Source organism: Sylvia atricapilla, chromosome Z (genome assembly GCF_009819655.1).
Source record: "Sylvia atricapilla isolate bSylAtr1 chromosome Z, bSylAtr1.pri, whole genome shotgun sequence".
Classification (NCBI taxonomy): Eukaryota; Metazoa; Chordata; class Aves; order Passeriformes; family Sylviidae; genus Sylvia; species Sylvia atricapilla.
In genome coordinates this window covers 14,041,455-14,067,710 of record NC_089174.1, presented here as the reverse complement: position 1 = coordinate 14,067,710, position 26,256 = coordinate 14,041,455, and the positions used below count along the sequence as shown (strand labels likewise).

Below are 26,256 nucleotides of genomic sequence, written 5' to 3'. Positions count from 1 at the left end.
TCTCCATGAAGCTATACTCAGAACATAATAACATGTATTAAATATGGACAGCTCTTTGCTAAGCAAGAAAATAGAAATAGTGAACAGACTGGATAGACTAATTTCTTTAACTGTAATTGCTGCTTTTCAAAATCTGTCTTCCACCCTCTTGACACTATTGCTCTGCATAAAGAACACAAGAGATAAGAATGTTTTTCTTATGGAAAAGCTTATGAAAGAAAATGAATGTTTTTCTTACCAATACAAGCTGTATGATGTTGTGTAAAACCAGGTGGACATTTGCATGTGATGCCGCCAAGGGTGTTGACACACAGGAACTGACAGTTGTGTTGTTTGGTTTGACATTCATCAAGATCTGAAAATAAGAGATGTTGTTGTCTTAAAAAAAGTCAACAAAGAGGCACATTTAATCAAATTTGATAAAAGTATCATACTTCTAAACCAATTCCTTTTAAGTCATGTTGCAACCAAACTAAAAGTTACTGTGTATAACCTTCTTACATTTACATGTCTTTCCATCTTCCTGAAGGACATAGCCCCGGGGACACGAGCACTGATAGCTCCCTTCTGAGTTCTTGCAGATAAAATTGCATGGTCTGGGAGACTGGGAGCACTCATCAAGGTCTAAAGAGAAACAAATGTTATCTTTTATCTTCATCTCTCTGACAGAAAGATGTTTGCTACACAGCACAACATTTTAGTGAAAAATGCTCATAGAAGAAAGCTCCCTCTTCACATCTGTTCAGGGTTCCTATTCCTTTCTCTGGGAATGTGTTGCTGTGGAGTTTATATGGGGTTACCACTACCATGACAAACTGCCTTGAAGGAATAATACACTAGAGTGACAGTGGCACTGGCATTTTCATCTAAGCAACAAATATTTACTTTTTTGCTATACTCTGGTATACTTGGATCTACAAACCAACAGAAAAGTAAGAAAAATGTAGACCATGAAGTAATGAGCTGGTTTGTCACTTAAAGTAGTTACACAGCTTTAACCAATTTCAGTGATCATTTTACTGCAGGAATGCTGCCAGTAGAGCTTGTTCTTCCATTTCCCCAAATGAAACACAAAACCAGAAATGTGCATTAGGAAGAAATAAAGGACATGTGATAAAAGAGATAAAAGGAATAGTTTGCTACAGGGATTTACAAAGGTTGGTACATCACTGTGTAACAACTAAAAAAATAAATGACAGTTACTTCAACTGATGAGTAATAAATGAATTTTACTGTTACAAGATGTGCCAGTTACGTCAGTGGTATAGCCAGCTTTGCAAAAGCACTGGAAGGAGCCCATGGTGTCAATGCACTGCCCATTCCTGCACAGGTTTAGCAGGACCTTACATTCATCAACATCTGTACAGGAATTATTAAGTATGTAATGTCTCAGTTTTAAATTCAACTTTTTTCTTCTCTTCCATTTTTGCAGAGTTCCTCATCATCATCATGCTTCTGACAGGAACCCTTCTCTCTCTTTACAAACAGATGTCAATGCAAAGCCAAAGATCTTTCAAATTTCATTATTGTTTTTTGCACCAACACATTCCTGCTGTTTCACGGGGTACTCGGGTTCCAGTTTTGCTAATTCCAAATACAAAATCCATGCAAGAGAATTTTCTTACAACTACTTCCATATCAAAAATTATCACCAACATTAAAAAATACACATTAGCTTCTGCTTCCTGTGTGGAAATAGTATCTGCAAAGCATTGTGAGATCTCTGTTAAATGAGATGGTTGTTGCCTTTGCCATGTCTCGGGGGGGTTTTCCCCACCCAAGATTTAGGTGGTTTAAAGTCCTTGGCCCTCTAAAAGCCCCAAGTCACGTCGGTGTAAAAAAGCAGTTCTCAAGGACTGTTTTCAGGTTTCTCGTGTTGTTGATTATTCGATATCTCAGAATTTTCTCTGCTCCCAGCTGAGGTCCAGACAGCAGCTGGGACACGAGGCGATTGACTGCCCCAGGGGATTTCCCCTAATATTTATACAGATAACTACGTATCAGTTATTTACTATTTTGTGCCAATGCCCAGTGCCCACACTAAAAGTGACATTTCTACCTTGCTCCAATCCACTCTAACTGCTTTGTGCCATCACCACCCCAAAAGATGGAGGACAAGGAAGAAGGAGAAGTACATGAGGTACCACCCAAATTCCACCATCCTGTCCCCAATTACTTCTATTCTATAAACTCTAAAACTACTGAATTCTGTATCGTCTACTGTCCTAAACTACTATTTTCACATCCCGGTGGTTTGTAATTCCTTTTGCAATGTTGAAAGCTTTTCCCATGGATTAAAATCAAACTCGGTGTTTTCCTGGGCTCTGTGCCACGGTGTCTGAGCCCCCTGGACCAGCTCCACACCCCCCTGTCCAGGGCTCAAATTCCCTTCTTCCCCGGGTCCCAGGCCATCCAAGGGGATATCCTGGACTCCAACAGCCATGTGTCCAATTTTCAGCAATAAAAGAGCTGTGGGATCATTTCTAGCTTTTAGTTACCTGTTGGTACTTCCAACCAAATTCTAATCCTGAAAATTCTGCACAGCTGATCTATTTGAAGCTACTGTCAAATGTGTTTTTAATTTCTCTTGGCACTGTCTGAAAAATCAAACTCTGTTGCTTAACAGGAAATTCTCCAAAGGAACTTCAAAGGGAATTTTGTGTTTTCTTAAGCACACAAGCATATTCTTTTCCCCTTTTCTGCCTCTTTTCATCTCTGCAAATACCTCTTCCATCTGTGGTATAGCCTGATCCATGTGGACAGTTTCTTGTACTGAGTGGTTCTGGGGAGGGGACAGAGCCTGCACTGGTTCCCCCAGCCCTGGCCCCCATCACAGCAGCACTCAGATCTGGTGACCAGGTTCTGGCTGCTTGAAGCCATGTGGCACATGGTCTGAAGAACTTCAGCAAAGCAAAACCTCCAGCGATTATCTGTGAGGAAGAAGCAGAGAGGCTGAAATAGAGGAGATAAAGATCTGCTGCATTAAGCATCTGGTGTATTATTCTGACTCTGTCAACGTATGCAAGCAGCAGAAGGCTATTAGCCACCATGAAGTCCATCTTGATTTAGCCTTTCAGAACTGTTGTGTGTTCAGATAATATACTGCCATTCCAAATATATCCAAGACTTCCCTAATGTTCAGTATCTGCATGAGCTGGGTAAGAATTTTGCTTGTAGGAAAGTTGTGCCCTTAGTAGTAAAACAGGCTGTGGGAAAAACTGAGCTTCCACTTCAGCTGCCTATGCTGTGTTTGCATTTGAATGATTTTTTTGGAGTGGGGTTAGAAGTTTGTTTTGTTTGTTGGTTTAACTAGCCAAAATAATACATTTGATCATCTGTAATTATCCTGCTGTGGTTCAAATAAAAAATCATTACAACTTGAAAGTGTGTATGCAACTTAGTACTTTTTCAGTGGTACTCCTAGATTTTGTCTGGGAAAAAAATAGAATTGTAATACCTAATTGTTGGTATGTCCCTGTCTAATTTTAGTTTAATTTTTAAGCCTTTTGAATAACATCTGTCAAAAACGAAAGGAGAGCAAAGCTTTAAAGTCATGGGGCTCCTACAGGCTTCCTTCAAACAGCTGAGGAAAAGTACCTGTTTCCAGTGACAACAGAAACTCCAAATCTTGCCTTCTCTATAGCCTATGTCACCTGTCTTATTTCTTGATTAAAATGGAGACATAGTCAATTACCGATCTGAGAATGCTTATGTTTTTAAATGAGACCTTTTGGTTTTTTTCCTCTCAAAGCTAGTAGTGATCCCTCAGAATGTATACATGCATCAATACTCAGCTGACCTTCTCTTTTACAAATTAGGAGAATCTGTACCTTTCTTACAAGAATAAGCAAAGGTTAACTCTGGCTTTAGGAAAGACTTAATTTGTCCACCTGGTAACTTAACTGTTTACATCAAATAACACTGTCCTCACTGAAAGTGTCAGTTCTGTGAAACAAAATATTTGCTGTAGTAATTTGCAAACCTCTGCAGATTTCTGCTCTCCCAGAGAGCGATGTTGTGCAGGTCTTTAGGGACATTATGACCTGAAGAACACCTAAATGCTTTGTCCCCAGTTTGAGATGTGGAATGAATATTAATGTGATCAGAATATAAAGGTTTGCACAACGTAATTAAAACAATGTAATCTATGACTTAATACTTGTGCTATAATTCAGAAGAAATTCTGTGTTTCTGCCAGATCCATTTTTCATTGTAATTTCTAACCCAGCAAATCTGAAAGGAAAAGCAGCAAAAAGCAAATCTTTCCAAGGCAGAAAATAATAAGAAAATTATACATTAAATATAGGAAAGCAATAATGACCTCCAAACAGGGTATTTCCTTGGCATTAATGATTGGCTGGGGTTAACAGACTGCAGTTTTCTCTTCCCATCTGGTTCTAATCCTCAGGCAATACTCTGCATTTCAGTGTTATTGCTTAGCCATGAAGTCAGCACACTCCTCATGACAATTTACAAGGAGCTGGTTTTATAGTAATGGTGTAAGATAATTATGCATTTTTCATGCAAGAATACTAATAAACACACCCTTTCAGTATTGTACGTACACTTGAACACTGGTCAAGAGAACAAAATTTTTGCAGTTCCATTTAACTCCAAAAATGGGAATGGTGAATTTTGTAGTGCAAATGACAAATATGAATGTATTAAAAAGAAAATACATGTTGATGAACAAAAATCCTCCACAAGTCTTTAACTTGCAGGCCTGCCTCAAAAAAAATCTTGCCATTTTCATAGTATTTTATGTCTGAATTAAAGGTACAGAAAATTCAGATGCCTAGTTGTCATACGGTGCTTAAGATCACATTCTGAATAATGAAACACTCAGTTTTACTCTGCATTCATTTTTTAATTATCTCAAGGCAACTAAATTCTCCTTTTTTAAAAATCCCTGTATTTTGTATGCATTTATGTCATATAGAATTAAGATGCTTCTATATGACGCCTGATTGCTACAAGCTATTAATTCCTATCATTATTTAATAATATTGAATAATATTATTTAATATTGTATCATTATTTAAGATGTGTAATATTTTAGTTTTAATTATTTTAATTTTAATTATTTAATTTTACACTTAACAAGTGTAATTATTTAATTATTTTAATTTCTGTAGATATGACAGCTGTTAGGTATTCAGAAGCCTAATTTTCTCTCTGCAATTACACTCAAATGTGAGATGAAAAAGACATTTACCAAGACACTCAGTGCCTGATGGACTTGACAGGAATCCTTTGTTATATTCACATCTGTAGCTCCCAAGAACATTCACACAATGACCATTTTCACAGACACCTGGCTTTGAGAGGCACTCGTTTTCATCTTTACAAAAAATATAAAAACATTATTAAAATTAATAATAACAGCAACAATATGAACAAAAGTAAAACATAATAACATCAACAACCACAGCAATTCATGACAAGAAAATACATCAGACTCTCTAGAATACATTAAATATTCCATGTAGTATTTGAAACACATTTTCAAGATGTGGAAAAATCAACTGATTGAACCTGGAAAGGGCTTTCCAAGGAATGTTATCCTATTCCATTCCTCCTGTATTTTATTCCAAAATAAAAGCTCTAATGCTTCACAGCTTAAAACAAGTGGCAGAAAACATAGCAGAGCAAGTTCCAGTCACAACATTTACCTGGTAAGTAGTATTTAAATAAAATTGGTACACATGCATGACTTGAGTGACAAATCTTCACTCCGTAATGATCAAGAGTCTCTGAATACATTTGGTCTCTCTTGCACTAAGTCATATTTCAGTCCATGTACTATTTTCCTGAAAGTTTACAGTCTTCATGTATTTTCTTCCATAGCTAATGGCACAAATACCATAAGCAATTACTCAATGTCTTTAGATGCTTAAAATAAACTAGAAAAACCCCAGTTTCTTTAAAGGCAGAATTACATGTTAAAAAAAGGTACTAAATTCTTGTTAATACAGATTATTTTCCCTAAAATAATAAAAAAAAAATCATAAAGCTCTCTAAAGGAGAGTAGTCATTTTCTTGCTGAAGGAGCATTGCTATAAAATGCTTCCATTTAAACCATTCACTAAGATTGGTGTTTAATTCCCCCCTGCCCCCTCTGAGAATTTTGGAATGGTCCTGGGTTTTCTTCTATATACCAGAAGAAAACACAATTTGCTAAAATATAGCTATTGTCCTCCCCTAAACTAAATGATTAAACAATGAGCAAGCGTGTTTGTTTACTTACATGGTGGGGAATTGTTTTGAACAGTTTCCATATTTTTTGTTCTTCATGTAGTTTATGGGTAGTTTCAGAATCTTAAGAATCTTAATTCTTTAAAGAAGTGACACATTATTTATACAAATGCTAATGGAAATGTGAATTTTATTTACAAAAATCTTGCTTCCTATCCATAAATTGAGGTCTCACTTGTTTGGTAAATTAATTTTTTAGATGTGACAATTGTCTGAAAAACTTCTAGATTTATTTGTAGAGCAATGGATTTTTTATTCTGAAAACCTTATTAGTCAGTATACACAAATACTTTTTTATCTGTTTGCTTGTGTATATTTCATTAGATGCCGTCTTCCCTTTCTAAGCTTTACCTGTGCATCCTTCTCCATCAGGTCTCTGGATCATCCCAGGAGGACATATGCACACAAAGGTACCAATCAGATTTTTGCAAATCATGCCTCTTGATTCACAGTCATGGAGACCTTCAGCACATTTATCTAGATCTGGAAAAAAAAAAAAAATATCATGTTTGAACGTTCTTCCAGTAGCTTCAGTTCCTGAATACAACTTCAAGAGAAAGGACATACAGTCTTCCCTAAGTAAAAGCACTGACAGAAAAGTCCAAAAATCTATGATTATTTGCAGTTATCTTGATCTTTGTGAGCTGTATCATCTTAAAGATGGATTTCACCATTGTGACATTCTTGGCTCTGCAGTCCCCCTCAAGGGTTACACTTGATGATAAAAACACTGAATATTGCTTTTTTGTGAGTTCTGAAAGGGCAAATCAACATCTGCTGGGCTGTTTGCTACATTCCACAGAGAATGAATGCAAGATGCACAGAAGTATTTGGACTGTGTTTTGGTGATGGAAGGTGGGGAGAAGTTTATACATCAGTCATTACCTTTGCACATCTTTTGGTCCTCCCTTAGTTCATATCCCACTGGACAGGTGCACTCATAGAAACCATAAGTGTTTATACAATGAAAAGCACACAGCAAGGGGTTTTGAGCACACTCATTGATATCTGAACAGATGAACAAAACAATCATTCTCTACTAAGTTTCAAAACAATCACCAAGAAGGCTTTATTACACCTATGCTTCTCTTTTCAGCTAAAATTATCAGAAAGTTGGTAACTCAAACCATTAGGTTTTGAGTAACTAGAGAAAACTGAACAATGCTCTGCTTAAGAATAATGGCATAGTATATATATAGAACAACTTGAGCTTAGTATGGCAAGTTAGGGCAGGCATATTTCAGACTTTTGTTATATGTTCATCTTTAATGTACTTTTGTGTGATAAGAAATGTCAGCTTCAGAAAGCAAATTATGATTCATAAAATGCAACATTTGTGAAAATGCCCCACACATGGCATTTCCATTGAGTGGAAGTCCTGTGATAAACCAGAAGTTCTGCTTAAATCAATTCAGATTTCTTTTCCAATTATGTATTTCAAAGCACAGAAACTTTCTTTTCCTCTGAGTTATTACAGCATGAAAGACATGGCTAATAAAGTAATTTGAATGTTGAGGTCTGGACAAAAGCCAAAGGAGAAAAAAATAATTAAGAGGATAGGTTACCTTCATAATTCATCATTGGGCCTGGCTCAAATCCTTGCAGACAGCTGCACTCAAAGCTGCCAACCACATTAGAGCATGTTCCTTTTCCACAAGGGTTGCCAATGGAACACTCATTTGTATCTGTACATAATAAATAAATGAGGAGTGAAGAGAACTGGGACAAGTTGTGTTTTAAATTCAAGGGTTCCAATTCCTATAACTGCACACACTTATGCAATGGACTCCTGCGAAATCCAAGTTGTACCCCATGGGACACTCGCAGCGAAATGATCCATGAGTATTGATGCAGTGACCATTGGACCAAATTCCTGGGCTTTCAAGGCATTCATTGACATCTAAACACCAGGAAGATACTAACGGCTACTCAGCATATGCATTTCAAGTCTTAAAAAAGGCATTAAAAAAAAGCCCTAAGCACCAGATTATGTTTTTCTTAAGCCATGCACTTCAAAAAGGTTTTTTTTTACACATTTTACAGATCAGCCTCTTGTCACCAGCAGCTTTAAGGAGTAAGCTGTAACATACTATAATATCCAAGTATAGTTTTAAGTATTAATACTTACTTTTTATATCCAGAAGTATGCCTACCTTCATGTGTATCATCAATTCCAGGAATAGTTCCATAACCACATGGGCACAGGTCCTGAAAAGCAACCATAGAGATACATTTTCTTTAAAAAATAGAGCAAGTGAGAGACAGAATCATGACAGATGGTTGAAGCCATCCAAAAAGGATACTAGTTCAGGTCTCTACAGAGGAAAACCAAGAAATCAGTATTTCTCTTTGTCTGTGGTTTCTTCCATTTAATTTTATTCCTTTTGCTGACTTGAAAAATCATTCTAGAAAAAGACACTGAGAGCAAATGCCAGAAAAATCTCTCTTTCCAATGACCAAAAAGTACAACACCAATATGCTCTTCCTTTTCCCTTAGAAACAAATCTTCAATTTTAAATATTTACCTTCTTCTTCCTTTGGACAGAGCTCACAAGGATCACCCCATCCTTCTCCTAGCATTTTACTGCAGCAACACTTGGCCTTTGAGGTGTTGAAAGGCTTTGGCACTGAGCACTTCCCATTCTCAAAGTTGGTGAAACAGAAGCTCTGACGAGTATGTAGGAGAAGAAAATACAGTTACAGAGATCTAGAATCTTTTCCCAACTTAGATGATGACTATCTGCCCTGAGAGAAATAACGTACTACTTGTATTTTTCATACTTTTTAAAAGCACTAAGCAATCCATGTAAAGATATAAATTGGAAGGGGTTCCTACAGAGTATCTGTTATCTTTTAGACTGAGTTATTACATTCCTGATTAATGAACTTACCAAAGCACCTCCGCCCATTATCAGACAGCACAAAACTGGTGGGACAGATGCACTGGAAACCTCCCCGAGTGTTCATACAGGACCCAAAGAGACAGATGCTGGGATCCTCGTTACACTCGTCAATATCTGTAAAGCAATGGAGAAACCTTCACCATAACCTCACTTGCTTTGAACTCCTTGGTTAAGGAAGATAGTTTATTTATTTCTTTATTGATTGATTTAACTGAAGCAGTTTCCAATAGGGTGCCCTGTTGGAGTCCAGGACATTCCCTTGGATGGCCTGGGACCCGAGGAAGGGAATTTGAGCCCTGGACAGGGGGGTGTGGAGCTGGTCCAGGGGGCTCAGAGACCGTGGCACAGAGCCCAGGAAAACACCGAGTTTGATTTTAATCCATGGGAAAAGCTTTCAACATTGCAAAAGGAATTACAAACCACCGGGATGTGAAAATAGTAGTTTAGGACAGTAGACGATACAGAATTCAGTAGTTTTAGAATTTATAGAATAGAAGCAAATGGAGACAGGATGGTGGAATTTGGGTGGTACCTCATGTACTTCTCCTTCTTCCTTGTCCTCCATCTTTTGGGGTGGTGATGGCACAAAGTAGTTAGAGTGGATTGGAGCAAGGTAGAAATGTCACTTTTAGTGTGGGCACTGGGCATTGGCACAAAATAGTAAATAACTGATACGTAGTTATCTGTATAAATATTAGGGGAAATCCCCTGGGGCAGTCAATCGCCTCGTGTCCCAGCTGCTGTCCGGACCTCAGCTGGGAGCAGAGAAAATTCTGAGATATTGAATAATAAACAACATGAGAAACCTGAAAACAGTCCTTGAGGACTCTGTTTTTTCACACTGACGTGACTTGGGGCTTTTAGAGGGCCAAGGACTTTAAACCACCTAGAGCTCAGGTGAGGAAACACCCCTGACAGTGCCCAAGAGATACAGCAGCACATAGGTTTCACTGACTCCTTCAAATCTGGCATTTCTCGCTGGCATGCACCTTCTTTCCTAAATACCATTCTCTGTTCTTCATTATATTCAAAATATAAGCATTAAATAAATGCTTTCAGAATATATTTCCCATAGGAACAGAATTTTTCTGTAAGCATAAAACATCCTAAGATTACTTTTTTAAGCCTATATGTTTGGGCTTCTTTTTAATTAAAGGTCTACTTTTTTCTTCCTGTCAGATTCTGGGATTTGAAACCTTAGCTAGTTACTAGTAGAGTCATGCCCAGATTTATATGTAGCAGTCTTTTACTGCCACCCTCACTGGGTTATTTAAAATGTATTCCTGTTCTATTGAATAATCTGTAATATATTACCATTACTATTAGAAGATAGCTAAGATTTATTTTTTAATACTGGCATAGCATTAAATATTATATTAAATAATTATCAAAAGCATAATCCAAAGTATTAGTATTCAGTGTAAATATCAAGTGTTTGTAAAACTGTGCAGCTCAAACAACATCACGTGTACATCCCTCGTCTATACAGACAACATACAAAGCAGGAAAAAATATATTAGAAGTCCATTAATTTTTTGTATCTATTATTTAAAACTATATTTTAACTTATCCTATTCTACAAATACTAAAAGAATATATAAGGCACCTTGCTAAAGTAATTTTCAAAGGTAATTATAATCTGGTAAATTTTGAGATTAATATTAATAACTTTTAAAGTACAACCCTTTTTGAGTCTTTCAGTAAGGAATATTGAAAGAACCATCTCAGAAATCTGTGACTATATAAGCATTCTACAATAAAAGTCACACTGAGCTTAAGCAAAGCTTAACCAAAGCTGTAAGCAGCAACAAGGCTCTTTCCATGAAAATTAGCTTCATGGATGTTGAATACTCGAATTTGTAGGGCCATTTTTTCCCTTATTTACTGAATTCTCTGCTGTACTGAGTTTTAGAAAACTGCCCTGTTTTCAGCAGGTAAGAAATGGAAACACAATCTTTATTATTTGGAAAATGTAAGTGGAATAATGGAAGAAATGAGGTGGGAGTAGATTCTGTGATGTAACTTCTGAAAAATACTACCTTGAGTCCCATTTTCAGATATTGCTATTAGGTACAGCATATGGACAAACCACTGCAGCACAATCTGGCATTTGTCTGAACTAGCTTCCCACAGACAGGCTCTTTCTGAGTGAAGCATTCTAAGCCAGCTTATTTCAGAGAAAATGGTAAATAATTACCCAGTTGCTGTGATAGCTGTTAATACACAAAGCTCAGCAATCCAGCTGCATAAGACAGGACAATTGCTCTTTTGAAGTGCCCATTATTCCTGCAATGAATGGTTTGGTGCTCAGACTTTCTGTGGCCATGATGGAGAGATGACCAGCCAGACTGTGGAAATAAAATTGCCTTCCTATAAAATGGAAAGGAATGTATCACATGGGTACGTGAAAACTAAGAATTTTTCTGTGGCCCCACATGTTCTGGTTTCTCCTGCATATATATTCACCCTGAGCTCACAAAGCAATCAGTCACTTCATACCACTGACAGAAGTAATGGATTCTCATAAAGCTGTTTGCATACAACATCAATAGAGAGCAATGGGGAACATCTGCTACAAGGGCTGTCAAAATATTAATCTAAGCCTTAGTGCAATCACATGTGATAATCTGGGCATTTCCTAGGAGGTCTAGCTTCAGATTTTCTGGACACATAGCAGAATGACAAAAGAATGCAAGCAAGCCTCCTTCTTTCAATTTGGGCTAAAATCTATTTGGCAGTCACTGATGCTCTCGAAAACATATGTTCTGAGAAGCTACTAAATTGGCCATAAATAGTAACATCCCTTGAAAACCAAAACCTTTCATTATTTTATATTAATGACTTTAGAAATGTAGGTGATTTGAATTCACCTCAAACATAACTGCTAAAATGGAGTAAGCAGCTGCCAAAAGAAATCATGAAGTTAGAAGGCAAACTGAATATTGGTGGCATGATACAAGTGGCTGAGAGAACCCTGGGGCTTAGGAAAATAAATCCTGTTGTTCAAGACAAAAAGTTCAAAATAGTTCCTGTTCCTGCAGCCACACAGATTAGGTGACAGTAAGTCAAATCTTAAATGTCCAATAAATTCACAGTGTCCCATGCTTCGCTCTGTTGCAAAAGGGATTTATAACTTGAATTTATTTCTTGTTCTCTGCCACAACAAATCTTAGTTCAGTGTGTGACATTCAGCTTCCGAATGGTATTCCAGGCTTTAAGTGAGAACTCTATGAACAAGCTAGAACATAAAAGATAATGACAGGTCTGCTGTATCCTCTTTCTCTTCCTCTGAATCTCAGCACTTGAGAGGCATTATACAAAAGTCAAAATCAGAAACCGGTTGTTACATGAAACTGATTTAACTGATTATTCCTATAAGCACCATAATTTTATCAAGAATTTTAAACTTAATTTCCCTCAGAACCCAAATGCTTAGTTCATGCACTGATTTCCCATACTTACCTTCTGTAAAAATTATATAAACACAGTGAGCATATCTGTTTTACAAATTTCATTCTTGAAAAGTAGCTGAACGAAAAAATACTTCTTTTTAAAAAGTTTTTTTGTTTGCATTAATGAAGAAATCAATGTTCAAAAAAGAGTACAATACAGTATAGAATATTCTTCCGTCTTCCTTTTTAAAACCTCTTCCTAAAGGCTTTTCATACCTCTTCCCTGTCACCTTGATTTTAAGTCAGGCAAAATTGACAACCATTAGGGTGTACAACTGCTTTCCACTCAATTAGAATCACATACAAACTCTTAAATTGCTCAGGAACAAGAGTTACAACTTGCCTTACCAATACAACTTTCACTTTTTACTTCATATCCTGGTGGACAGATGCACCTGAATGATCCTTCCAAATTTTGGCAGATACCAGGGGAACATGAACCAGGCAGTGCCACACACTCATTGGTATCTTTGGAGAATGGAGGAAATCAAGAAAGGTTTAGAATCCTGTAGTTCTAATGATAACAGAAATGAAAAAGCTGAAGAGTTCTGTACTAATTTTCTAAGGCAACTGATTGCTTAAAGACCAACAACTATTCGAAAAAACGCCTGTTACTTCTACTGTATCTTCATTTAAGTCACTATCATTCTCTTTTGATATTTAGATATTCAGACTGTGTTGCTTCCCTCTACATGGGAGCTATTAGCTTATTTCAGCTCATCAGTACTTAAACATCATACATACATACTAACACAATCCTTGCCGTCTAGAGTAAGCTCATATCCTTCATTACACAAACATTTGAAAGAACCAATTTCATTGAAACACCATCCGTTTCTGCACACCTGACCAAAGAAGGAACTGCACTCATCAATATCTGATTTAAAAAAAAAATAAATTGAAAATATCAAAATTGAACCTAGGAAGTGAGATTTGAGTCCCAGAATACTACATACAGTATATTAGAACCACACTCAAGTTTCAGTATTGGTATTTCTGTGGAGAAGATGTATTTTGTGGCAACAAATCAGCTGACATGAGCTGACAGCTCATGGGAAGTAACTCTTACTGGAGAATTAAGGCACGCATTCTAATTAAACCACAGTATTTCATAGAGTATTACAATTTCCAGGCTTATAACATTACCTCAATTACTGCATCTGGAGATATTCAAGTACTCCTAAGGGACTGCATGACACCAAGTATACCAACAGAGAACAAAATGTTACATGGGGTGTTCTGGATTTTATCGGATCCATATGCACTCAAGTTTCCTCTTAAGAACCTGTCCCTGCCAATCCCAAGTTTTGGACAATGTAATTTCATTTCCACAGGATGATTTTCTCCTCCTCAACTGCTCTGAAAATGATGTTTTATAATGCCTATTATTTTGTAGGGTTACTTCAGTAATGCAGACCTAAAGGTGCACTGCATAAAGAAAAAAATATGGAGGAGGAAGAATAAATGAAAAATATATTGGATACACAACATGCTCTAAGAAAATCTGTAGTTTGCAGTTTCCCACATTCTTGTTACTTTAATTTTTTATTTCCTGGACAAGAAAAGGATTTTAAACACTTTTTAAAAGATGTATTAGCTCTCTCCTGAAGCTGAAGGAACAATTAGATTTTGTTTTGTCATCCATCTGTAGCAGAAAGGAGTGTAAAGTTCCTTCTTTTCTTTTCTTATGCTCTGCACAAGGAGGAAGACCTTGAGGTTTATGAGCCTGTTTCTCAGCCCAGGAAGGTGTCGGGTGTTTTATCACAGTGTCTTGGTTTAGCAAGACAGATATCTGCCAGGGAAAGCTGGAGCTTCTCTTGGAATGGAGAATGTAAACCACCACCACCACCCTTTTTCCAATTATATTTTTTTTCAGTTAAAAGCTTTTAGGCAAAAGATTTTGGAAATAGAAATAGCAGTTCTTTACTGGTATGTATAAAAACAAACAATAACAACAACAACAACAAAACAACTACAGCATTGATTACAAAAACACTACCAAGAACTTCGAGGACTTTGCTTTACAAAAACCCAGGGCAGTTTGGTCTCAGTGCCTTTGTAGGATACTCAGAGCACCGAGCTGGAAACAGTGGAAAAAGAGTCCCGATAGCTGTGGAGGGGCAGGATGTCCCGGCAGGGCCGGGGCAGGGTCCTGGCAGGGCAGAGGGATTCAGGGTCACTCTGTAGCAGACGAGCAGCGCTTATGGAACCACGACAGTGGGGCAGGGCTGGTCCAGCACTCGCAGGGTGGCAGAGAAGCTCAGAATTCCAGGGTGAGCAGATGATGGCAGATTTCCCAAGACTGGGCTGCAGTGAAATCTTGCAGCAGGAGCACCAACGCAGTCGTGCCTTTTCCTCGAACGCCGAAAACCAGACAGGATATATGAAGCTCTGCCAGTTACTTGCCTCAAATCCCCACCCCGCTCCGAGCTTCGACCATCTCTTTGCTTTGTTAAATAGTCTTAAGTACGACATTTAGTCTCCTTGGTAACTTATGGAGAAAGAATTCTTTAGAGTAAAAAGGAACAAAACCTTACCCCCAACACACAGGAATCCACAAACTGAAGTAGTCCAAACTCATCAGATATTCTAGTGCCCTGTGGATTAGGGAATGTGAAATAGCAATGCCTGTGTCAGCTCTGCAGAACTTTCCTCATGTTAGGAGAGCAGATCTGGTGGGTCTGCTCTCCTAAAATGAGCAAAGTTATGCAGATTAGCTGTCCTGGCTTTCTTATTGCTAGTCTGCTTCTAATTTCCCACCCTGTGCAAGAGTCGTGCAAAACTGTGAAATAAAGGAATTATTTTAAATTTATGAGGCAGCAGTGGTGGGATAGTACAAGTGGTGCCTGGGGACTGTACCTGTAGCCAAAGATGTGCTGTGAATACCAAGGCAGTCTAAAGGAGCTGAGAGATTCATTAAAACATCAGTGAAGTGAAAGTTACCACAGTAGTCCAGATATTCGGGATAATATTATGTTATCTAAATTTGCTGTAATTAAATACCACTCTTAATTAGTTTAAAACATGACAGTAAGCATTAACATCTAGGGCTATGTTGTGAGGGAGGCTGAGAATTAATTCATGCCTATAATGGTATTTTATATAAAGTGCTGAAAGTCATATGAAGCACCCCCTTTTGTAAAATTCAGACTGCAAACTCAGGGAGAGACTTCATTTGCATTTGAAGGCACAGAGCAAAGTTCAGAACCAAGGTGGTAGACCTCATTTGCACTTGAAGGCATAGGGTGAAATAATATTTTCTTGGAACGAGACAAGGAGCGATCATCATCTGACTACCACACCCACGCCACCTGGCACCCACTGTCACCTGGACCCCCGTCGGGCCAGAGGGAAGAGACGAAAAGACTTCAGTAAACAACTATGCAATGCAAGAGATAGCATCATATCGGGACAACTGAGGAGATTTACATCCTGAATCTAGCCTGAGGGCACAAAAACTGTATAAAAATTAAGATCCAGCAGCAGTTTCTCGTGAACAAGAGATGGACTGTTTTGCCAGATAGACCGTTAGTCCAACCTTGTCTCACCAGGTGCCGAGTCCCGGGGCTCAACATCTTCAACAAACAATTGTATTTTTGGTGGTGGGCTTTTTATTTCTTTGTAACCAAATTGACTTTAATAAATTTCTTTATATAAAATAATTCGGCTATTTTGCCTATAACTGGCTAGTAACAGTAGAAGCCACTGCACTCAATTAACTTTCTTCACACCCTGACATCTCTTCTGTTTAACTACACACTGTCCTTCCTCCTTGGCATGCCAAGCCAGCTGCAATGAAAATAAAAGCTTGGGTTAGGTCTCTTACCCACACAATCATTATTACAAGGTAATTCAAATCCTGTATAACAAAGGCAGTTGTATGATCCAACCGTGTTCTTGCAGGTTCCATTTCCACACAGATACTGTTCACATTCATCAACATCTGCAAGGAGAGACAAACTGCATGTGGGAACTTTTTTTTCCCAGGTATGGGTTAATGCATAATGTTAATTTGTGCACAATTGCAATATCCTAAACTTTGGTCCCTCGTTTAATCTGTCACCTTATGTGTTTGTGCTACAGACTTCTACAGCTTCTCAGTACACAGAGGAAAACACTACACGATGCAATTTTGTGTGTGTTTTAAAATAAAGGGTACTGTTACATGTAAAAATAAATGTGTATGTGCAGTTATCTGAAGGCATTCTGTCTTTCTGTTTCCCATACTAACATCTATTAATTTCTTAATTAACATACAGAAGTGATCAGGTCCGAGTACAGAGGATTTAGCATCACAGCCCTGAAATGATTGTTATGTATGTATTTTACCTCAGAGTCCATGAAAAGCTGTTGAAAATGTAATTTAATTTATGTAAGTAAATGGATAATGTCAATATCACATCCAGAATTACAAAGACTGCTTACAAACTTTTGCAAACTTCCATTTTCAAAAGGCACTAAATCAATGTCTCCTGCCATGTTTCACAGTAATTTCAGGAGTTTCATGGGGATCTGGAAGCTAGTGAGACTTTGTCCTGCCAGTTCTTCAAAATTTTGCTTTGTCAAAACAGGTTACTTTCCCAAATATCCTCCTCAGATAGTCTGACTAATGTGATTTAGTTTAAATACAAGCAGACTCTAGGCATTTATGAATATGTACTACAGCAGGAATACATTTTAGATATCTATTTAAAATTGAAATGCATCACCTTTTCATTTTAAAACCCCTTATAACTGATTATGAACTAAAAAAACAAGATAAACATTCTTATTGTTCAATCTTATTTCTTATATAATATCTATCATGCCATCATTTTCACATGAAGTTAGCATAGTTACTTTAAAAGGGGGATTCTGTTTATTAAATTGCATATGAAACTCAACATATTTAAATAACTGAAAAATGTGTGCTTTAAGTCCAAGCTCTATTACTCTCTGATACATCCCATAAAACTCTGTCAAATAAGCCACTATGATGTATTTCTGTGGAAATATTTAATGAGTAATGTGGAGCTATCTTGGAACTGTTTTGTTGTGAGTTTTTTCTCACACTTATGTATCCCCTCCAATGACAACTTCACAGACTTTTTTCACAAAAAAACCCCAGAAATGCATGAATCAGTTTTATAATATCAGTATAACCTACTGAAAAAATTAGACTAATCCTCTCCCCTGCAAAGAGCTCACAGCTAAACAAACCACACATAGAAAAGTATTTTCTCTCTATACCCATGCACATAGTCTGATTTTGAGATGCCTTGAAGCCATTGTGACATACGCACTGGTTGCTTCCCTGCATGTCCACACACAAACCACGACTGCAAATGTTAGGAATTTCCAGACATTCATTGTGATCTGTAATAAAACCATAAAACAGATGGTGCACGTTACTGACCTCCATTATATCTGCATTTTACACAGTAATGTTTGTACAATCTGTTGGTACAATTAAACCAGGTTCAAAATAATCTGTTAAGTAAATCTGATTCATAACAGACCTTCATTTTACAGGAAGCACTTGCCTACACACCTTTAGGATAAAACTACTGTCAGGATTTGGCTGATACCTGGAAAATGTCCTCAAGAATGTCACTCTATCTTCTCTTTCCTTTTACTAAGAAATGTGGCTATAAAGCAAAATAGCAGAATGCACAAGGTAAGAGAAAATAAAGCATATGAGAGAAACACATGTATACCATCAGTGAGGTAAAAACAGGAGATCAAAGTAATCTGATTTCTTACCAACACAAGCACCACTGGGCGACGGTTTAAAGCCAGCAGCAGATTCACTGTGGTAGCTCCCAGGGCTGTTGATACAGTCAGCATTTCCCTGACAGAGGTTGTCCCCATTGCTGCACTCATCAATATGTGAAACACCAAGAGTTTAGCCATCGGAAACCACTCCTGTCTCAGATTTACACTGCATTGTCTGTCTGTGCAAGAGGAAACCTCAGCTCTCCGCAAAGCTTGAGCAGCCTGACCTCCAGCCCTGTGTGCTGAGAATGCAGAGAAGAAGCAAAATTAACACCATTTCACCCATGTCACTTTCCGTGTGAAAGAGGATCCCACAAACTCAACTTACCAAGCATCAAAGTCACTTTGCAAATTTTGAGTATCTGCCTAAAGAATTTTTTGTATTAAAATAAACTTCCTCTTTGCCTTTGAATTGCTGTGAAAAAATAAGTGACAGTTTGCAACTTCTTAGGTTGCACATGTTTGCACAAAATCCTCAAACAAAGGACAAAACTCTACTGACTCTACAACACACAAAACTTTTTAGCTTCTGTGAGTATCTGTGCCTCTAAAACTCCAGAAGAGACTGAAGTTGGGAAAAAAAAACAACAAAGCACTAAGATACTTTTCTCTGAAAAGTTCTAAGGACAAGAATTAAATTTTCTCCCTAAAATATAACAAACCAAACCAAATGCATTGACTACCTACTTATGAGTTTGACAGAAAACAATTACAAATTTTACTAAGTGCATGTGCATCTGTATTAAATATAGGCACTTAAACAGATTTATAACCTCAAGCCATACAAAAAAATCACAGTCTATATCTCTTATATTTTGAAAACCACGTGAATTAAACATTCCCCTTCCCTTCAGGATAAGTTTAGGGGGCTAAGGAGAAAATAATGAAGTTTCAAATTGTCCTGGGTTGTAGTTTAGGGTGTATTCTATCACCATCTTCAGTTAATGGCCCATCAATGCCTTTTGCATGACTCAGAGATAACTCCCTCCGGGCGTTATCTCTCTCTTTAATGGGCCATTAAGGCTCTCTTCCATGACTCATCATCCCATTGTGAGATGCTCCGCCCATGGGGAAGAGCCAAGCATTCTCACCTGGATATAAGCTGGGATTTGGGACAGTAGAAGCAGCCCTCTCCCACTGGATTCCCAGAGGACCGGAGCTACCAGACCTTTCTACAAGATTTCTGTTTCAAGAAGACCACCTCGTCTGGACTGTTTCCATCACCCTGATCAGGTTGTATTCTGACTCTGACACTGGTTTTTCTTTTTGTATTTATTTTATTTTATTCTATTTTATTTTTCTTTTCTTCTCATTAAATTTTATTTCTGACTTAGAGCCTCTTACTTGGTTTGTTTTTAAACCACAACATATTTTTGGCGCCCAACGTGCGGCAGAGGCAATAAGAAAAGTCAGAAATTACAATCTTATTGAGGACACCTGTCTGTTATGATGCCCAACATGCTTACATGTGTCTTATACCTATCTCTCTATATTTTTCCAAACGTGGGGCACTATCTGCCGGCATTAATACTCCTGCATAGACCAGGATATGGTACTAAAATTGCTTTACTGGTCTATTATGTCCATTGCTTGATAAAATCTGAGGCAATGAACATTATTCAGAATATATACCCAGTTTTGTATTCTTGTTCTAGTCTAGGATGCTACGTCTGGAGCCTCAACAATCTCACCCAGCCCCTGTGGGGAGGAGTAAAGAACGATTTTTTCCAGCTTTTCAGGAAGGACACAGCAGTTTTTGAAAATATTGAGTACCCTCTGGATGCCAAGGACAGCATAATGTTCTTGTTAGTCTTGCTTGGTTTTCTCTGTACAGCCTGCACCATGCTTAGAATCAAAACACTGCATGGTGTGTTGGAGCATGTTCTTAAAGAAGTAGAAGAGGTAAAAAGAAGCAAAGCAATAACATCGACGACTACACAGACTCTCACAGAGGAAAAAGGAACCAAAAGTGCTGTCAGCATCTCCACACAAACCGTCACTGAACCGGAACAGCCTAAACCAGTAGCAGTTGCCACCACTCAGAAGAAGAAATCAAGGAGCAAATCAGTCCGCATAGCGACTGACGAGGATGGAGCAGGACCTTCACACTCAGCTGAAGAGACAGAGACAGAGATCATCACCCGCTCTCTATCTCTGGGTGAGCTGCGTGACCTGCAAAGGGAATTCACCCGTCAGACCAACGAGTCCATCCTCACCTGGCTGCTCCGCATCTGGGATGCTGCAGCCAATGACACCATTCTGGATGGAACTGAGGCCAGGCAACTGGGATCACTGTCCCGCGATGTGGTCATTGACCAGGGAATTGGAAAAACCCAAGAAACTCTCAGCCTCTGGCAGCGACTGCTAACAAGTGTGAAAGACAGATACCTTTGTAAAGAAGACCTCCTAGTGCACCAAGGAAAATGGAACACAATAGAACAAGGTATCCGATGCCTAAGGGAACTGGCTGTGCTGGAGATCATTTTTGCAGAAGATGAGAGATTTCCTAAGAGCCCAGATGATGTCCAGTGCACATCACGGATGTGGTTGAGATTTGCACGGCTTGGACCAGAAATGTACTCACGTTACCTGGCAACACTGCAATGGAGAGAAGGTGAGGACAAGGTGGGTGTCCTGGCTAATAAACTAAGGATTTACGAGGACACTGTCACCGCCCCAGTTCGTGCCCATGTCTCATCTGTGGAAACAAGACTGGCTGAGCAAGTCAGGAACTTAATTGAAGAAGGCCATCAGAAACTGAAAAAAGAACTTAAGGAAGAAATTTACGATATTTCACCAGAGCCGACGAGAGTCTCTGCGATTAGGAGCAGGCGTCCCCCAGCCAGGGAGAGAGGATACACACCCCGAGGTAACCTTTGGTCTTTTCTTCGGGAGCATGGAGAAGATATGAAGAAGTGGGATGGAAAACCTACCTCCTCCTTAGCAGCCCGGGTACGTGAACTGAAAAGAGAAATGCCTACAACAAAAAGCTCATCTAGAATCAGTGTTGCTCCGGTCTCTCGTGCACAGAACTCCAGACGCTACAGGAATGATGATATGACTGATCCTCTTGAAGGAACCTCAGCAACTCATTTACAGGAAGAGAACAATGTATGCGATGACCAGGAATAGGGGGGCCCTGCCTCTAGCCAGGAAGAGGAAAGGGACAATCGGATCTACTGGACTGTGTGGATCCGATGGCCTGGCACATCTGACCCACAAAGATATACGGCATTGGTTGACACTGGGGCCCAATGTACCATGATGCCATCAAGGTATGTAGGAACAGAATCCATTTCTATTACAGGAGTAACAGGAGGGTCCCAGGAACTGACTGTATTAGAGGCCGAAGTGAGTTTAACTGGGAACGAGTGGCAGAAACACCCTATCGCAACTGGCCCAGAGGCCCCATGCATCCTCGGCATAGACTATCTCAGGAATGGATATTTCAAAGATCCAAAAGGATATCGTTGGGCTTTTGGGATAGCCGCAGTGATGAAAGAAGGCATCAGACAATTGAATACCTTGCCTGGTCTCTCAGATGACCCCTCTGCTGTGGGACTGCTGAAAGTAGAAGAACAAGAAGTACCAATTGCCACAGCAACAGTACACCGTCGGCAATACCGCACAGACAGAGACTCTGTGATCCCCATACATGAGATGATCCGTAAACTGGAAAGGCAAGGGGTGGTCAGTAAGGCCCGTTCACCTTTCAACAGCCCGATTTGGCCGGTGCGTAAGTCCAGTGGAGAATGGAGACTGACGGTGGATTACCGTGGTGTGAATGAAGTCACGCCACCACTGAGCGCTGCTGTGCCAGACATGTTAGAGCTTCAGTACGAGCTGGAGTCCAAAGCAGCAAAGTGGTATGCAACCATTGATATCGCCAACGCCTTCTTCTCCATTCCTTTGGCAGCGGAGTGCAGACCTCAGTTTGCCTTCACCTGGAGGGGCGTGCAGTACACCTGGAACCGACTGCCCCAGGGGTGGAAACACAGCCCCACCATCTGCCATGGACTGATCCAGGCTGCACTGGAAAAGGGTGAGGCTCCAGAGCATCTGCAGTACATTGACGACATCATCATATGGGGGAATACACCAGAGGAGGTCTTCAAGAAAGGAGAAGAAATTATCCAAATTCTGCTGAAAGCTGGTTTTGCCATTAAAAGAAGCAAGGTTAAGGGACCAGCTCAAGAAATCCAGTTCTTGGGGGTCAAATGGCAGGATGGTCGTCGCCAAATCCCCACAGAGATAATCAACAAGATCACAGCCATGTCCGCACCTACCAACAAAAAGGAAACACAAGCTTTCCTAGGTGCCATAGGCTTTTGGAGGATGCACATTCCTGAGTACAGTCAGATCGTGAGCCCTCTCTACTTGGTGACCCGCAAGAAGAATGATTTCCACTGGGGGCCTGAACAGCAACAAGCTTTTGTTCAGATCAAGCAAGAGATTGCTCATGCAGTAGCCCTGGGCCCCGTCAGGACGGGACCAGATGTGAGGAATGTGCTTTACTCCGCAGCTGGAAACAATGGTTTGTCTTGGAGCCTTTGGCAGAAGGTGCCTGGGGAGACTCGAGGCCGACCATTGGGATTCTGGAGCAGAAGTTACAGAGGCTCCGAGGCCAACTACACTCCCACAGAGAAGGAGATCTTGGCTGCCTATGAAGGAGTTCAAGCCGCCTCAGAAGTGATTGGCACTGAAACACAGCTGCTTTTGGCACCCCGACTGCCAGTGCTGGGGTGGATGTTTAAGGGAAAGGTTCCTTCCACACATCATGCCACCGATACCACATGGAGCAAATGGATTGCCCTCATTACACAGCGCGCCCGCATTGGAAACCCAAATCGCCCTGGGATTCTGGAAGTTATAACGAACTGGCCGGAAGGTGAAACTTTTGGATTATCATCTGAAGAAGAAGAAGAAGAAAAGCAAGTAACACATGCTGAGGAAGCCCCACCATATAATGAGCTACCAGAGACTGAAAGACGATATGCTCTGTTCACTGATGGCTCCTGCCGAATTGTAGGAGCTAACCGGAAATGGAAAGCTGCAGCATGGAGCCCCACACGACAAGTTGCACAAGCTACCGAGGGACAAGGTGGATCGAGTCAAGTTGCAGAGCTTAAAGCTGTCCAGCTGGCTTTGGAAATTGCTGAACGAGAAAAGTGGCCGAGGCTTTATCTCTACACTGACTCATGGATGGTAGCTAATGCTCTGTGGGGATGGCTGAATCGCTGGAAAAAGGCCAATTGGCAGCGCAGAGGAAAACCCATCTGGGCCGCTGACATTTGGCAAGACATCGCCGCCCGAGTAGAGAGGCTGACCGTGAAGGTTCGACATGTGGATGCGCATATACCCAAAAGCCGGGCTAATGAGGAGCATCGCAACAACGAGCAGGTAGACAAAGCTGCCAAGGTGAAAATATCACAAGTGGATCTAGATTGGCAGCACAAGGGAGAATTATTCCTAGCTCGTTGGGCCCATGATGCCTCTGGTCATCAGGGAAGAGATGCAACATATCGATGGGCCCGTGACCGAGGGGTGGACCTTACTATGGACAGCATCTCACAGGTCATCCACACTGTGAAACCTGCGCTGCAATCAAACAGGCCAAGCGAATGAAGCCTCTGTGGTATGGTGGACGATGGCTGAAGTACAGGTACGGGGAAGCCTGGCAAATTGACTATATCACCCTTCCCCAAACACGCCAAGGAAAGCGGTACGTGCTGACCATGGTGGAAGTCACCACTGGATGGCTGGAAACCCACCCTGTGCCTCATGCCACTGCCCGGAACACCATCCTGGGCCTTGAAAAACAAATCCTGTGGAGACACGGCACCCCTGAGAGAATTGAGTCGGACAATGGGACCCATTTCAAGAACAACCTTATAAACACCTGGGCTAGAGAACATGGTATTGAATGGATATACCACATTCCTTATCATGCACCAGCTGCCGGGAAAGTTGAACGGTGCAATGGACTATTAAAGACTGCCCTGAAGGCACTTGGTGGGGGAACCTTCAAGAATTGGGAACTAAACTTAGCCAAAGCCACATGGATAGTTAACACCCGAGGGTCTGTCAATCGAGGTGGTCCTGCCCAGTCTGAACCCTTACACACAGTGGATGGAGACAAAGTACCTGTGGTACACATGAAGGGCATTTTAGGAAAGAGTGTTTGGATTAATCCCACTTCAGGCAAAGGCAGACCCGTCCATGGGATTGTCTTTGCTCAAGGACCTGGCTACACTTGGTGGGTAATGCAGAAAGATGGAGAAACCCGTTGTGTACCACAGGGAGACTTAATTTTAAGTGAGAGCAGTGTGTAAGGTTTCATTCTGTATGTATATATGCATTCATCTGTAAGAATGTATTGATTTAGGCATGTTGTAGATGGTAATAGAATAAGGGGTGGATTGTCCTGGGTTGTAGTTTAGGGTGTATTCTATCACCATCTTCAGTTAATGGCCCATCAATGCCTTTTGCATGACTCAGAGATAACTCCCTCCGGGCGTTATCTCTCTCTTTAATGGGCCATTAAGGCTCTCTTCCATGACTCATCATCCCATTGTGAGATGCTCCGCCCATGGGGAAGAGCCAAGCATTCTCACCTGGATATAAGCTGGGATTTGGGACAGTAGAAGCAGCCCTCTCCCACTGGATTCCCAGAGGACCGGAGCTACCAGACCTTTCTACAAGATTTCTGTTTCAAGAAGACCACCTCGTCTGGACTGTTTCCATCACCCTGATCAGGTTGTATTCTGACTCTGACACTGGTTTTTCTTTTTGTATTTATTTTATTTTATTCTATTTTATTTTTCTTTTCTTCTCATTAAATTTTATTTCTGACTTAGAGCCTCTTACTTGGTTTGTTTTTAAACCACAACACAAATCAACTTCACAGACCAGGAGCAGGTCATTGTGGCTGAAACCGGTGGGGCACTCACAGCGGAAGCTGGCAATCTGACTGACGCAAACTCCACTGGCACCGATTCCTGGGATTTCCTTACATTCATCAATGTCTGAAAGGGAGAGGAGCTACTTTAAGTACAGTTGATCATGTCTTTACAGACTGCAAGGATTCTTATTTCCACCATGTTTTAAACTGAGGTGAAATGTTCCTTTTGATGTACAGAAATTACACACAGGTTGTAAAACCACACATGTGCCCATTATGACAGAAAATGGCATATGAAATTTAGGAAGCATTCGAAACAGAGCTACACTAAGTATTGGTCAAGATGCAAAACTTACAAATACGCAGAGAAGTCCCACAATATTTTAAAGGCAAAGCTTTTTATCATAATTAAAACTCAAAATCATTAACTCAAGATGATGGCAGGTGAGCAAAATCACAACAAAATGTAGAAAGGAAAAAAAATTGTAAGCATTTTACATATAAATTGGTCTCAATTTATGTCACCACTGTAACTCCAAAATGAAATTTAACAACTTTAGTATATAAAATGTCTATTTTGGTTAATGTTATGCAGGCACAAAATCATTATGCAAAACCATTTTTGGTTAAAATAAGACTGGTGAAACTTACCAACAGCTTTTCCAGTATGGATGTCAAAAGTGAAGCCAGGAATATTTCTACACAGGCTCTTGAATTCAACTAGAGCAAAACAGAAAGCAATGCATTTTCAAGGAATGCTTAAATCTCCCAAGAATTACCTGCACTTTTCTCAAGAGTTGGTTTAAGCCAGATGTATTCAGGAAAGCAATTGCCTCTTCTGTAGCTTGTACTGAAAATTCAGACTGCCAACAAATTAATGCTAATTCAAATATTAATTCATAACTTTGTCAAATCTTTGCAGACTTTGGCACATGAGTAAATGTCTGATTTGAGAATGCAGCTATTCAGTTAGGTTTTGGGTTAGTTTTGT

The 26,256-nt window shown here is 39.8% G+C and overlaps 1 pseudogene; it reads right to left on the bottom strand.

Moving 5' to 3' along the window:
• The window catches only part of LOC136373922 (fibrillin-2-like), a 94,445-nt pseudogene that overhangs the window by 7,586 nt on the left and 60,603 nt on the right, over nt 1–26,256 (bottom strand).